Source organism: Cherax quadricarinatus, chromosome 19 (assembly GCF_038502225.1).
Source record: "Cherax quadricarinatus isolate ZL_2023a chromosome 19, ASM3850222v1, whole genome shotgun sequence".
Classification (NCBI taxonomy): Eukaryota; Metazoa; Arthropoda; class Malacostraca; order Decapoda; family Parastacidae; genus Cherax; species Cherax quadricarinatus.
This window is the reverse complement of record NC_091310.1, coordinates 13,993,822-14,008,527: the sequence shown is the minus strand read 5'-3', so window position 1 is coordinate 14,008,527 and position 14,706 is coordinate 13,993,822.

The following is a 14,706-nucleotide window of genomic DNA, read 5'->3' as shown; positions in this document are numbered from 1 at the left end:
CTTTGAGGAGCTGGATGAGATTTTATAATCGGTGATATACACGTAACAGCATGTACCGTATATGCCACCTTTATATCAACAATGCATCTCTTAAACCTTCTGTACCATATTATGTAATAAAATATTCCTATTGGTAAAAAAAAATGAAAAGATGGGGTGGTAGGGGAAGTGGAATATTCAAACGGCTTCAGGAAGAAATGCAAATATTCTTCCTTGAAGCTTTCTTATCCACTACTCCGAGGCTATGGGTCCCACATTTTACACCAGAGGTGGACCCAAATATATATATATATATATACATATATATACATATATATACATATATATACATATATATACATATATATACATCCCTTCTAAGTTGAAAGCGTTGTCAAAGTTCAATTTGATCAAGGCTTTTTCATCGGACATGTTGTTGATGTATATACGTACTGCTGGGCAGACGCTTCATAGCCTTCTATATATATATATATATATATATATATATATATATATATATATATATATATATATATATATATATATATATATATATATATATATATATATATATATATATAGAAGGCTATGAAGCGTCTGCCCAGCAGTACGTATATACATCAACAACATGTCCGATGAAAAAGCCTTGATCAAATTGAACTTTGACAACGCTTTCAACTTAGAAGGGATGCTGCTCTCCAAGCAGTTTCTAGACACTTTCCTTTCCTTTCATCTATCCCTTCACAGAATCGTGTTATAGTGTGACTTCTAAACTGTTGTTTGGGGATCATAAAATTTACTTGTGTGAGGGTGTGCAACAGGGGGGGATCCACACGTCCTTGTTCTTTTCTGTCTGGTCATCAAGGAAATCACAGAAGCGCTCTCCAGTGAGCTCAATAAAAAATTTAAGACATGAGAGAGAGCCTGGGCCTATATTTAAGCCCCACCAAACAGATCAATGAGGATATTAGAGTTGTTTTGCCAGGAATACGAACAACTGATCCAGCCAACAGCACTCTTCTTGGTGTTCCTCTTGGACCCAACGCCATTGCTCTGATCATAGAAAAGAAAATCTCAGACCTTAGGACGATGGAAAGCAGGATGAAAGACACTGATGCACATGATACCTTCTACCTACTCATCAGGTGCCTGGTCATCCCAAAACGTACCGTACCTACTTCCTGAGATGCTCCCCAGCCTTCATCAGTCCAAAACTCAAGAACTCACTTAAAATTAGGTCCTTTCTAAAAAAAATTCTTATACGTTTAAAGATATTTTTTTTCAATTATGTTAATACAAAATATTAATACTATTGTACCAAAAAACCTATTGGTACAAAATGAATTTAATTTAGCCTAATCAAACTAAATACATTTTAGATGAGTTTACAGTAATGTAATAATAAGCAAACATAGCAAGTTTTACCTACTTCGCACGACATACATATGTCGTGTGGAATGGGTAAAACTGATCAATTAGCAAGAACTCATTTAAAATTAAGTTATTTCTAAATTTTCTCTTATGCTGTTAAAGATATATTTTTTTCATTTATGTTAACGCAAAAATTAATAATTTTGTACCAAAAGAACCTTAGGAAACTTTCCTAACCTTATTATAACAAACACAATTTAATTTAGCCTTATCACACTAAATACATTTTAGATAAGTTTACAATAATTCAACAAACACAATGAAATATATTTTTTTCGTTATGTTCAGAATTATTTTTGCAAGATTATTTCATACACAAACTTTTGCTTGCTTTATTAAGCAAGAAGAACGTTGCTAATCAAGCCAAAATCGCAAGTTTTGCCTATTTGGCAAGACATATGTATATATATATATATATATATATATATATATATATATATATATATATATATATATATATATATATATATATATATATATATATATATATGTCGTGCCTAATAGGCAGAACTTGCGATCTTGGCATCTTGCCATATAAGACAAGCCAAAATTTGTGTAAGGAATAATTTCGCCAAAATCATTCGCAGGAGCAGGCGAAATATACACAAACACTGATCTCTGGATGAAGGAGACTCGAACCTACGAACCTTGGAACAAGGTACGTAGGCATATTTCGCATGCTCCTGCGAATTTCTTGCATTGTTAAAATCTGTAGTAAGGCTAATGCATGCAGGGGATGAGATGAAAAGCTGCAAGCCTTCTCCCTGAAAGCTGGCTGCCTTGGATCAACGTCTAGCGTAAGCTGGACTCCAAGGTATTGGTACAGTGTGGTGAGAATGGTATAGCACTGCGTACCTTGTTCCGAGGTTCGTAGGCTCGAGTCTCCTTCGGCCAGAGATCAGTGTTTAAATATATATATATATATATATATATATATATATATATATATATATATATATATATATATATATATATTTATATATATATATATATGTGTGTGTGTGTGTGTGTGTGTGTGTGTGTGTGTGTGTATGTATATATATATGTCGTGCCGAATAGGCAGAACTTGCGATCTTGGCTTAAATAGCAAAGCTCATCTTGCCTTATAGGACATGTGAAAATTTGTGTTTGCAATAATTTCGCCAAAATCATTCTGAACCTAACGAAAAAGATATATTTCACTGTGTTTGTTTAGTATTAAATTACTCTAAACAAATCTAAAATATATTTAGTTGGGTTAGGCTAAAATAAATTGCTCTTTTTATAATAAGGTTAGGTAAGTTTTCTAAGATTCTTTTGGTGCAAAATTAAAAATTTTTACATTAACATTAATGAAAAAAATATATCTTTAAACGTATAAGAGAAAATTTTAGAAAGGACTTAATTTTAAATGAGTTCTTGCTAATTGACCAGTTTTACATATTCGGCACGACATATATATAAATATATACATATATATATATATATATATATATATATATATATATATATATATATATATATATATATATATATATATACACAAAATAACAACAATGTAAAAATAGTGAAATTCAAAGCGCGTTCTTAATTTCTGTAATTATCAAGTAACAGTACACAGCACTCCGACGCTGAGCGTACGTGTGCTTTAGTTAAGGTGGCATGTCAAGTAACATTTATGACATGTCAGGCATAGTTTAAATTCATCAGAAGTTCTACTAATTATAAATGTACACTGAACTATTGTTCATATTGATATCAGTACTATTTTTAATGAAACGCAATAAGAACGTAAGAACATAAGAAAGGAGGAGCACTGCAGCAGGCCTGTTGGCCCACACACAATCCATCCAACTAACAGAATATTTGCCCAACCCAATTTTCAATGCTACCCAAGAAAAAAGTTTTGATAATTCTATTTACTCATGTAAATTCGAATATATTTCGCTCAATCATGGACCTGCTTGATACAGCTTTCTCGGACTTTTGAGAATCAATTGGGTGGGTAAAATCTCTCACAGGAATAAAAAGAGCATTAGATTCTTGACCACTTCTAATGCTACATCTGTGTTGTTGTTGTAATCTTAGTTCAAGGATCTTTCCATCTTGACCTTGATAAAATTTTTTGCAATTTTTACAGGGAATCTTGTGGACACAGCTATCAGCATTTTGTGGGAAATTTTTAGTCCAATGTGTTTTTTCATCCTGAATAAAGATTTTTATATGCATCTTTGGTTTTAAAGTTCTTAGGAAGATAAGGTATATCAGGAAGGTTTTCTTGTTAAAGTACAATCAACATATTGTTGGTTGAGTATGTTTCTTTTTTTTGTTGTTGTTGTTGAATTGTAGAATATAATTCTGGCAATGTTAAAAGATTTGTTAGTTATTTTTTTGTATTTTAGATCATTCGTTATTTCAAACATCATAAAAAATTCCACGTATATGAACTCTGAGTTTCAAATGCACAGAGCTCTCAAAAACATGGTTGAGAATACAAAATGTTTAACTTCTCATAATGTGAAGAATAATAGTGACGTGAAGAATAATATTAGTGAGAGGATAATAGTGAGGGAATAGTGGTGAGTCGTGAGAGATGTATAACTGGTGAGAGGTTAGAAGAAATGTGGTGAGAAAGGAGTACCTAGAAATAGTGAGCATAGGAGTGGTGAGAGAGGAGTGTATGAGAGGTGCCATAATAAAAAAGGGAGTTGTGACGAGAAGTGGTGAAGGGGGAGTGGTGAGTAAAGACGGGGTTACAGTGAGAGGGAAGGATGATGCAGTGAAACGGGCGAGAGAAGGAGAGGATTGTTTTAAAAAAATGGATTTTAATGAGAATGAATGAGGCTGTGGGGAAAAGAAAGGGGATTGTGGTGATAGGAAAAGGGGTAGAGATGAGAGGGAAGTGGGTTGCTGAGAGGCGAGAGTGGGAAGGGGTAATGCGTTTTCCTTAGGTAAAGGCCACGAAGGAGAGGGAGTGCTGAATACAATGAGAGGGGAATCGTGGAGAGAGAGAAAAGGATTGTAGTAAGAGGGAAGGGAGAATGTTGTGACGAGAAAGCAGTGGGCTGTAGGGAGGAGGGAAATTTTGTGTGAAGAGGTTATTGTGGCGTGATGGGAGAGTATGGAGAAAGAGATGGAAAGGGTTTAGGTGAGAAGGATGTGGGTTGTGGTGAGAGGGGAGGTGGTTGGGGAATGGTGAAAGGTTTGTGCTGGGAAGGGAGGGGATTGTGGTGAAAGGGGAGAGAATTGCGATTAGTTAAGATGGGGGCTTGTGGTGAGGGGAAAGTGGTTGAGTTGATGGGAAGGGCGAGTGGTGAGATGGGAGGGAAATAAGGTGAGAGAGGATAGCTCTGTAGAGAAAGGAAATGGGGTTGTTGTAAGAGAGAAGAGGGATGCGAGTATAGTGATAAATGCGAGTATAGTGAGGGATAAGAAGATGGTGAGAGGGGAGGGGCAAGAGGGCAAATGAGTTATGGTGAGAGAGTAGGGAACTGTGGTAAGAGAACTGAAGGCTTTTGGTGAGAGGGAATAAGTAGTAATGAGTGGGAAGTGATCTGAAGTGAGAGTTGAGGAGGTGGTAGTGAGAGAGCAGACGTTTGTGACTGGAGGGAAGGATAGTGTGGTGAGCGGGGAGGGAGTTGTTGTGAGAGAAGAGATTGTGATGATAGGGAAAGATGCTATGGTGATAGGGGACAGTACTATGGTGATAAGGGGCGCTGCTATGGTGATAGGGGAGAGTGTTGAGGTGATAGAGGACGCTATTGTCCTTTTAAAAATTCTGCCGGCAGTTCGTGTATCATTTTCCTTTGTACTTGGCGAAGACTTCAACAGATCAAAAGTCAGAAGTCAGCTTCTCTAATCACTCCCTCAGTACATCGGCATTATTGCTAATGTGCTGAGGGTGTCTTATAAACCTGAGGGAGTCTGATAAGCTTCGTGGTCTTACAAGACTTAACGTACTCCTTATTTTTACTGAGAGCTTGGTAGAGTGACAGAGGAGAGGAGAGGTGGTTGGCAGAAGCGAGGTATCTGACGATAAGCTACCGCAGACCTTAGCATTGACAGGGTAAAATCTTTGAATCACCGGATTATTTTTCACTGGGACCGATGTGCCTCACTACCTCTAATCAGAACATATAAAAAAAGAACTTATTAAGCACTATTCTTAAAACAGTCCTTGTACTGTGTCCAGATGACTTTTTCTGTTGACTCAAAATTCATTGTTTCAAATTGTCCATACCAAAATGCTTAGCTGTTTTTTTTTTCGATCATCAGTATTTTAACAGACTGTGGTCGAAATTTTCTACTACTGCTCCGTGATTTCTTTAACAGACGGGAAAAAAATTCATGGTACCGAGGGTATGTACGGTCACTCCTAAGAATTCGACGTCTGCAAGTGCGTAACTCACAATCAGTGCTCTCGGCCACATCGAGAGAGAGAGAGAGAGAGAGAGAGAGAGAGAGAGAGAGAGAGAGAGAGAGAGAGAGAGAGAGAGAGAGAGAGAGAGAGAGAGAGAGTATCTGTCTCATTCACGTGAGTTTCTTGAGTTTGTTCCAGAGTAAGATACTTGTATTATAAAAGGAAAAGAGGAAATACATTTTGCTAAAGTCTTCTGCCATATGCAACAATAAGGCTGTCTGACTAGCGCCTTATATATGAATAATTGATACCAATTGGTGCAATAAAAACCCTCCTAAATTCCCTTAAGTCTATGGTAATCGCCTACTTTCATTGTAACCGAATGTAACTGAAACAAAACAAGACCTATTCTCACCTTAAATTTTTTTGGAAAAATTATGAAATCCCTGTTGCCATCTCATTCACAGGCATACAGGCTTATATATTAAATAATGTTTCGAAACAATTATTTTATAGAATTCCATGAACTTTCCAATGATACTAAAATGACCTTCGTACAGCAGAGTAAGAGTAAATACAGAATATGTAAGAAGCAATCAAAATTTCAGTATTAACCGAAGTAGTCATGACTGATGCAGGCGCAAACAATACTGAAAGTAATAGTTTTTTTCTACAGATATTTGCAGAGAATGAGAAAAAAAACACATTATCGTGTCTGAAACAACACACAAATAACCCGTTTATAGGCGACTGAAACTTTTGACGACGTTTCAGTCAGACTTGCACCATTAACTAGTCACACAGAAGCGCAAAGGGAATAAAATATATACGAGATGGGAAGCGGGACACGAGAGAGGTAGAGGGGGGGGAGAAAGTATTAATATTGTAGTAGTAGAGGTAGTAGTAGTAGAAGTAGTAGTAGTAGAAGTAGTGCAGCAGTGATACCTGCCTAAGCTCTTGGGAGTTAGCGTGGGCTGTTACCAAGCACCATGGCTTGTTGTAGTGTTTTAGAATCTCAGGTTCAAGTGTTGAAGAAGGAGATTCTACTTCTTCAGGAGAAAAATAGGAGGCTGAAGCTTCGCCTAGATGAATTTGGGAGCGAGTGTGAGAAGGATTTAGCTGGTAAGGAGGGAATGGTCAGCAGCAATGATAGTAGCAGCCGCTTTAAGTGGCTAGTGGTTCACAGTTCAGGAAGAACGAAGATGAGGAGAGTTAATAGAGAAGATGTGAAGGTAGGAAATCGATTCTCTGTTCTCCAAGACGAGTGTACTTCAGTGGTTAGTGAGGTTGAAGGTACCACTGATTTCCCTGCTAATCAAGGTAAGAATATTTTAATAGTAGGCGATTCTCAGGTAAGATATATGGACCGTGCATTTTGTAACAGAGACAGAAAGGTCAGACAGAGAGTGTGTCTTCCTGGAGCTGGTGTTGGTGACATAGTCAGCAGGTTGGATAATATTATGGCAGGTAATGGGAACAAGCCCATTATCTGTCTTAGTGCTGGGGCTAATAACACTGGGAAGGGCAGGAGACAGGAGCTGCTGGATAAGTACAGGTCAGCCATAGAAGTAGTTAGGTCTAAGGGAGGGATCCCAGTCATATGTAGCATCTTGCCTAGAAAGGGAGTGGGCAATGAATTGATGTCTAGGGCATTTGGTATAAATTGCTGGCTAGACAGGTACTGCAAGGAACTTGCAATCCCATTCACTGATAACTGCGACCTATTCTTTGGCAAACGTGATATGTATGCAAGGGATGGGGTTCATCTCTCTGGGGATGGAGTGGTTACATTAGCCAATTCAATTGAGAGGGTAATTGATGACTTGTCTAGGAATTTAAACTGGCAGATTATAGAGGTATGGGTGTTTGTGGGAAACAATCAGGCTGCAGCATTAGGGTTAAAAACAGAAGTTATTACCGGGATACCTCGGGGATATGTTTAAAAGACAATATTCAAAATAAAGTTGCTTGTAATGGCAAATCAACTGATCAACAAACAAAGAGAGATAGTAGAGGGCAACGAGTGACTAGCTCCCTTAACGTTTACTATACAAATAGTAGGAGTCTAAGAAATAAGATAGATGAGCTAATTGATATACTCACGAGAGTGATACTGCTGAATATTAAGTTTTCATTGATTTGCAGTTGGGTATAGTCCTGACACTTTTCCTCCTTCTTAAGATTTTTCCTCTCCCCCAACTATCTTTTTCATCCTGTCCCCACTTGCCCCTCGCCCCTAGTGAGCCCTTACCTGTGAGTCCTCTGATCTGATCTGATGAGCTAAGATTACTTGCAAGTGTAGGTATTATAGATATTATTGGTATAACAGAGGCCTTCTGAATGCAACATACAGGGTACAGGGTTATAAACTATTCCACACTGATAGGGTCAACAGGAAGGATGGTGGTGTGGCGAAGTATGTCAGAGAAAATTTAAATTGTTGTCTTAGATATAAGATTAGAAACATCGATCACAATCTGTTTAGTTACAGTTTCTCGAGGGACGTGACAAATTAATTTTTGGTGTGATTTATAGGCCCCCAAACCTTGATAGGGAGGGCAGTAAGCTGTTATGGGACGAAATTCATAAGGCATCTAGATATGAAAATGCTGTAATAATGGGAGATTTTAACTTTAGACAAATTGATTGGAACAATATGACAGGAAATCTTGAGTCTAGTGACTTTCTTGATACGGTTCAGGATTGCTTTTTAGAACAGGCTGTGACAGAACCAATTACAGGAAACAATCTGCTTGACTTGGTTCTTGCCAACAAAGATTCACTAATTAATAATCTTGAGGTTAATGATGAGCTTGGGGAAAGTGATCACAAATCACTTAGTTTCAATATATTATGGAATTACCCTGATAACTGCAATCAAATCTATGTCCCAGATTTTCGCTTCGCCGACTTCATGGGACTGAAAAATTAGCTGGGTGGGCTAAATTGGGATGTCCTGACTATGGGTTAGGTAGGTGATCTTGGTTGTCAATATGACGTTTTTCAGAGCATAGTTCTAGCTGCCCAGACAACTTTTGTTCCGAGTAGGGAAATTAGATCTAACAAAAATGATCCCAAATGGATGAACAATAGATAAAAACATCTCATTGGTCAAAACAGAGGCATATATAGGCGTATCAAAAGAGGGGATGGGCAGTTAAGAAATCAATATATTCAATTAAAGAGAGAAATAAAGAAAAGAATAAGAAAACCAAAAAGGGATTATGAGGCTAAGGTCGCAAGGGATTCAAAGACTAACCCAAAAGTGTTCTTTCACGTATACATAAGTAAGATTAGAGACAAGATTGGCCCACTTAAGAGTAACTCTGGTCAGATCACTGACAGTGATAAGGATATGTGTGAAATTCTAAATACCTACTTACTCTCAGTTTTCACTCAGGAAAATACTAGCGATATTCCTGAAATAATAGACTATGTAGAACAGGATGATAATAAACTATGTATGATTGTGGTAACTAGTGACATGGTCCTCAGACAAATAGAGAAACTAAAACCTAACAAATCCCCAGGCCCTGATGAACTGTTTGCAAGGGTGTTAAAGGAATGTAAAGAGGAACTTAGCATACCTTCGGCTAATCTTTTTAACATATCAATACAAACTGGCATAGTGCCTGATAAGTGGAAAATAGCAAATGTAATACCTACTTACAAGGCAGGTGACAGGTCCATGGATTCGAACTATAGACCAATAAGCCTTACCTCCATAGTGGGAAAATTTATGGAATCAATAATTTCCCAAGCAATTCGTAACCATCTTGAGAGGCACAGATTGATTAATGAATCTCAACACGGTTTTACGAAGGGGCGTTTCTGTCTTACGAATTTACTAACGTTTTTCACTAAGGTGTTTGAGGAGGTAGATCATGGTAATGAATATGATATTGTGTATATGGACTTCAATAAGGCTTTCGATAGAGTTCCACACCAGAGGCTATTGAGGAAACCTAAGGCACACGGAATAGGAGGAGAAATTTTTTCCTGGGTAGAGGCATGGCTGACAAATAAACAGCAGAGAGTTTGCGTAAGTGGGGAGAAATCAGAATGGGGGCACGTCACAAACGGTGTTCCTCAGGAGTCATTGTTGGGCCCGTTGTTGTTCACAATTTACATAAATGACATAGATGAGGGAATAAATAGCGACATAAGCAAATTTGCTGATGACACCAAAATAGTCCGTCGAATTCATTCTAATGAGGACACTAGAGCACTCCATAATGATTTGAATAGACTGATGCAATGGTCGGAGAAGTGGCAGATGCAGCTTAATATTGACAAATGCAAAGTTCTAAATGTTGGACAGTTAAGTAACCATGCCACATATAAACTAAATAATGTAGATCTTAATACTACTGATTGCGAAAAGGATTTAGGAGTTCTGGTTAGCAGTAATCTAAAACCAAGACAACAGTGCATTAGTGTTCGCAATAAAGCTAACAGAATTCTTGGCTTCATATCTAAAAGTATAAATAATAGAAGACCTCAGGTTGTTCTTCAACTCTATATATCCTTGGTTAGGCCTCATATAGACTATGCTGCTCAGTTCTGGTCATCATATTACAGAATGGATGTAAATGCTCTGGAAAACGTACAGAGGAGGATGGCAAAGATGATCCCATGTATCAGAAATCTTCCCTATGAGGATAGACTGAAGGCCCTGAATCTGCACTCTCTCGAAAGGCGTAGAATTAGGGGGGATATGATCGAGGTGTATAAATGGAAAACAGGAATAAATAAAGGGGATGTAAATAGCGTCATAAAAACTTTCAGCCAAGACAGGACTCACAGCAATGGTTTCAAGTTGGAAAAATTCAGAATCAGGAAGGATATAGGAAAGCACTGGTTTGGTAATAGAGTTGTGGATGAGTGGAACAAACTCCCGAGTACAATAATTCAGGCTAAAACGTTGCGTAGTTTTAAAAATAGGCTAGATAAATACATGAGTGGGTGTGGGTGGGTGTGAGTTGGACCTGACTAGCTTGTGCTGCTGGGTCTGGTGCAGTGTTCCATCCTTGAGTGGAGGTGACCAGACTGGGTGAGTCATTGGGCTAATCCGGGGGGGTGGGTCAGTGGTCTTATCCGGGGGGGGGGGACATGGACCTGCTCCGCATGGGTCAGTAGGCCTGTTGCAGTGTTCCTTCTTTTTTATGTTCATATGTTCTTAATAAGAGGCTAGTAGTAGTGATAGTGAACGAAAGGACAGAGAGTGGGGTGTTAAAGAAGAAAAAGTAGTAGTAGAAATGAAGAATTGAGACACTTATGCAACACATGGGAATCTTTATTGAAGAAACGTTTCGCCACACAGTGGCTTCATCAGTCCAATACAAAGTAGAAATGGGTAAGGAGAGTAGAAGTATGAGGTAATCAGTCCCTCAACCTGGATTCGATGTGTTCAGTCCATCACTCTTGTAGGAAATGCAGCATAGGGCCAGAGAGGTGGCTTTTATAATGCAGAACGGTGAGGTGAAGCAGGAGGAGGCGGGATCACAGTGGGACCTGCCACTAGTGTAAGTAGGTCGTCGTCCAAAGGTTGGGCAAGCGTTGAAGTCTTTGTACCAAGATCCCATGATGTTGCAGTGTCTTAAACTTGTCGGTTTTTCAAAACCATTCATCACATCTGTCAGACACTGCAACATCATGGGATCTTGGTACAAAGACTTCAACGCTTGCCCAACCTTTGGACGACGACCTACTTACACTAGTGGCAGGTCCCACTGTGATCCCACCTTCTCCTGCTTCACCTCACCGTTCTGCAGTATATAAGCCACCTCTCTGGCCCTATGCTGCATTTCCTACAAGAGTGATGGACTGAACACATCGATTCCAGGTTGAGGGACTGATTACCTCAAACTTCTCCTCTCCTTACCGATTTCAACTTTATATTGGACTGATGAAGCCACTGTGTGGCGAAACGTTTCTTCAATAAAGATTCCCATGTGTTGCATAAGTGTCTCAATTCTTCAACTTGTCGGTTTTTCAAAACCATTCATCACAGTAGTAGAAATAGTAGTAACAGTGAAGGAAGTTTGAGAATAAGACATCAGAGCGCTGCAGGAGAGACAAAACTCCCTTTTGACACGACCCACCTAGTCAAAACAAAGGAAAAACAATGAAAGTATAAAGAAACAGAAGAGGTAGGGAGTGGAGATGAAGATCAGGTCAAATCACGAGTGTTTTGAAGTTTGGAGTATTTGACAATGAAATGAGAAGTGAATTCAACTACAGAGAGAAAGACCCAGGTCTAGGATTTATATCAGGAACGTTTTGTACAAAGGATGATTCAACAAATCATCCTGCTAACTTTTCTTCTGCCAAAACTCTCTAATTTTCCAGCCTTCACAGGGTTCTCTATCAGGCCAGCATCTAGGATGTTGTCCTGGTAGAAAACTTTTTGACAGTGGTAACACAGAGCAATCAATATCGGTGGAATGATCTCGACATTCTGATTTCGCTGATGATTTCCTGATGTGGTTCACCAAGCTCGTACATTTTCAATAGACCTGAATAATGAAATACTCACGGGAACTGAAGAGCTGACTTTCTGTCTTCAGTTCATAAAATGGCTGGAAGGAACCCGTATTTTCCGTGACATCAGGGCACTTCTGGAAGGCTTTGATATAAAGGTGTTTTGAACGGCCCCTCGGGTCACAAGTTGAATCACATGCGGTAATTGCAGCAAATAGAGAAAGGCCACTAAAGTTTCAGTAATGTCCCTGATGTTCATAATGCGTTGATGACTCCCAGCGCTGTAACTGTCAGAAACCTCATAGTTGGTAGTAAATGTGTCTTCAAATAGAAGTAAACGATAGTTAAGTATTAACACAATTTCATATGCGGAGGTCCTCACCAAATGTTTGAATGGTCTGTCCTCAGAGCATGAAGTATGTACAGCACGAATCATGTCTCTTTCCTCTTGGTAGAACTCTTCATCTATGTCTTGGCTTGGTTCCCAGTACTTGACTGTTTTTTTCCATTAGCACTGTATATGTTTAGATCACCTGAAGAACATTGGGTTTCGATGGTATGTCATGGTAACCTGATGTATGGTTCATGCCTAAATACAAATGAAGTGACGAATCATACATGACTTTATTTTATTTGGTTGTTAACGTATTTATGACTATGGAAGAACGTGATTCTCAGAGGCCTTCGGGGATTCAGAGGTTTCTGATTTTTTTTTTTTTGCCCCCTTCGGGATCGATATTCATGACCCAACAAATCTGGACAACAACACCATACGGCAAACTTTAACATGCAGTCTGAATCGCAAATCAGGCTTTCTCTCTGCATCAACGCTTACTAGTATAGTAGAGATAATGGACTAAATTCTTTTAGGCCTTATTTTTCTCTGTAACTGTACTTTAGAATATCACGTGTAAATCCTAGAAAACGTTTGTAGTCGATCTTTGTATTTTAATGGGTGGGAAAGTGTCTATTGCACGACAACTAGTGATGAATCACATATATACTCCACTGGTACGCCAACGGTTGGTTAATCACAGAATGGATCATCATCTGAATTGAATAGCGCTGAGTAACCTACTCAGGCTCAGGACTTCACGAAATGCAATACAGTATCTTTTTTTGTAATATTATAGTTCCCTGATACTGCTGATCTTCCCCCACCCTCAGCAATTTTCACTGCACCTATTCGTTCTTCAGATTTGTCTTTTCCTTCTGGCAGTTCTTCCTTTTGCTATCAAGTAACTTATATCAAAGATATGGTGACCCCTGTTCCCTCCACTTCCAGATTTGCAGCGCCATCGTTTTCTTTCTCAGCTCCAAAAACCACTGATAACTTTGTAACTTTTAATGCGGCCATCAACTCTCTCACGAAGTACACACATCACCGCAGCAACTCACTAAAACTGTCGACATTCTTGCTAACACCAAAGTCTCATGTTCCAAATTTCAGCTATTTTTGGGGGGAAAAATTGGTGTAGGCTTCCTCTTTTCCTCTTCGGCCTAAGTTGCAGCTGTTTCATATTACTCCTGAATTACTTACACTGAGTCTTCGATTGCTATGGGAACAGGTGAAAAGAAATTTTGCTACACATTTTGACTGCTGAAAATATAAACTAGATCCTTCGGATGTATGCTAGGTTCTGCAATACAAAATATTAGCCTTTTTCTATTTATTCATTTATGTGTATTTGATCAGTGAAATATCAAAGGTTCTGTATGGAAATTAAAGGAACAGTGAAATATTTACGTGAACACATCTCTATGAATTTATGCACTTGAGGTGGTGGTGGTGGTATTTTCTTTGCCAAATGAAAAGAAATATTTTCTTTGGAAGCTGTTTAACATGATCACCCGCGGTACAGGGGTGACCTTCAGGTTTCTCCTGCCAGTAAATAATTATGGCATCACCGAGTGTGTCTGGTAGTGATCCACCTCAAACATAAAACAGAGGATCTCCACACATGAGGGTCCAAGGATGTTTTATGTCTGAGTATTAATACATCTGCATATTGGACGTCTGTTCCTCTTTGGCTTTAATCTATTACAGTCAACGACTCTTTGGAATTCATTTCGCAAGATTTTAATGATGCATTCATTGCCGTCTAATAATTTAATACACGAGTTAGTCCAATGTAAAAATTAAACTTATTGGTTAATAATTCTTAAGGAAAACTTATAACATACTTTTTAATGATAGATGAGACATTTAAGAATTTCCACTTCTGCAGAAGTGATCCCAAATCGAATTGAACTGTAGTCCATGAATCACAACCGAAAGAACTAGGGCTCGATCCCTGTAATCACGAGACGACAGAGCATGTCTGTTTACATTTATGCTCTTTTCATTTAATAAGAATATTTAAGCATCAAACGACAGTTGCGTGACGCATCACATCCTCGGGAAAGTTGCGGGTTCAGTGCGCCCTAAAGACTGAGAGAAAGTTATACAATGTTTAGCAGAACGTAAGTGTGTC